We start from the raw sequence: 1,989 nt of genomic DNA, 5'->3' as shown, positions 1-1,989 counted from the left end.
CTTTTTTGGGTGTAGGAATTTCTAACAAGGAAGACTTTGTTAAAGGGTGAGTGAATAAATTTCTTTTTTTAAAATGGGTAAGTAGTTTTAAAGCGTTGGCAAATTGATCAATATTATTAGAATCCATTTCAAAACATTTTTTATAAGATATTTAAAAAGAATTTAAACGACCAAGTTGAGAATTATACATTGCACCCATTATCATCAACATTTCGTGTAAACTTTTATCTTTAATTGTATTTTCTGTACTGTAAAATTGATTTGAATTGGATTTAATATGTTGCAATAATCCCGACGTACCTCCTTTAGCACAAGTTTGCTCTACATCTTCTTTTAATAGGACTACATCTGTTACATCTCTAAAAGGTAAAGAAGGTACAGGATTGAAAAAAGTTTTAAACGTTAAATAGAGCATCGATTCTCCAATGTGTCTGCTGGCTAACGTGTTTTCGTTATAGTTGTTTAACATTTGATCATAAATATCTTTATTGGGTAGTAAATAACTGTTCACTTGAATGTATTCTCTCAAAATTTCAAATTTGTCACCTAAAACACATTTCGCCATATTGTATACATCTTTGTTAAACAATGTTTTTTATTTGTGATAATATTTCAAAAGCTCTCTTTCCACCAAAACTTTTATCGCTTATAGATTCGCTTTCTATAAAACTAGAAGTCATAACTGTGTAAGGATCTCAAGCTAGAGCACTAGCATATACACCTTCGGAGGTTAATTTAGTTTCGTTTCGGAAGGGTATGTTGTATTTTTTAATAAAACTCCATAATTTGGCAAAAGTCAGTTGTCTTATTTGGTAATATTCGGTTACTATTCTCATGTTAGCTACAGAATGAGAAGAAGTCAGTAAAGTTAAAAATTCGTTAGCATAATAGGAATATTGTTTTGGATCGTTTATTTTTTCAAAGGCATAGTTGCTGACGTTGTTAATAATACTAGCTATGGATTCTTCTTCATCTACAACATTGGCCTGATATAAAATATAAATTTTTAAATTGTTTAGAGTGGCTTTTTCGCTTCTCGGTTTGTAAACGCGTAAAGAAATTTGATGCGATCCAAAGCGATAATTGACTTGATTTTTACACATGTCCACGAGATGTTTCGGTAGGTTGGGAATTTTTTTTACAGATTCGATTCTATAAAGCTGTTCTAGAATTTCGCTCGAACTGGCTGTTTCGTGAAAAATTAAAAATTTATTAAGAGGTGTCAAAGTATAAATTTTTTTATGAGCAGACGGAATAGTGTTTAAAGTAGTAGAACGCGGTAAAGTGTTTAATGTAGATTGAATAGAGGTGGGTGGTGTAGTAGTAAGAGAGTTGTCTTGAATAGGAAATCTTTTTAAATTTCTCATCATTCTTAAAGATTCGCTTATGTTTCTTTGATCAATTTGTTCATTGAATTCGCATTGTTTATTCAAATTTAAAATGCTTTTAAAAGCGTAAGCATCTCCTACGTTGAGGTATGTTTTCCATTTTTCTTGATCGCTGATTAAACTTGTAGCTATATCACTGTTAAGCATAGTGTCAAGAGGTAACAAAGCATTTAAATTTTGTTGAAAGCTCACTTCACCAGCAATTTAATTTTCGAGATTGATGGGTTCGGCATATTGAAGAGAAGAAGGCAAATCGTATCTCTGGATAAGCTGAGACACATTCGATCTGTTTGTTTCTTCAGATTCTAGGTTTACTTGTTCGTTTTCTTGTTCGTTTATTGGTAATATTTTTTTTATTAAAAACATCCATGTTGTAGGCATTTTTGGCTAATACTTTACGTAAAGTTAATAAAGGAGACTCGTGATAAGATCTGTATCTATTCATGTTTCATAAAAATATAAATTATTTTGAAAATACAATTCTTTTTGACAATAATCAACGTCAAACTGTTGTCTTAATAAATCGATTACAGTTTTTGTAGGTTGTATAGTGTCCAATGAGATTAATTTATTAGCATAATAATTTATAATTTCGTAATAA

Source organism: Hydra vulgaris, chromosome 13 (assembly GCF_038396675.1).
Source record: "Hydra vulgaris chromosome 13, alternate assembly HydraT2T_AEP".
In the NCBI taxonomy this organism is placed as follows: Eukaryota; Metazoa; Cnidaria; class Hydrozoa; order Anthoathecata; family Hydridae; genus Hydra; species Hydra vulgaris.
This window is presented reverse-complemented; position numbering follows the sequence as displayed.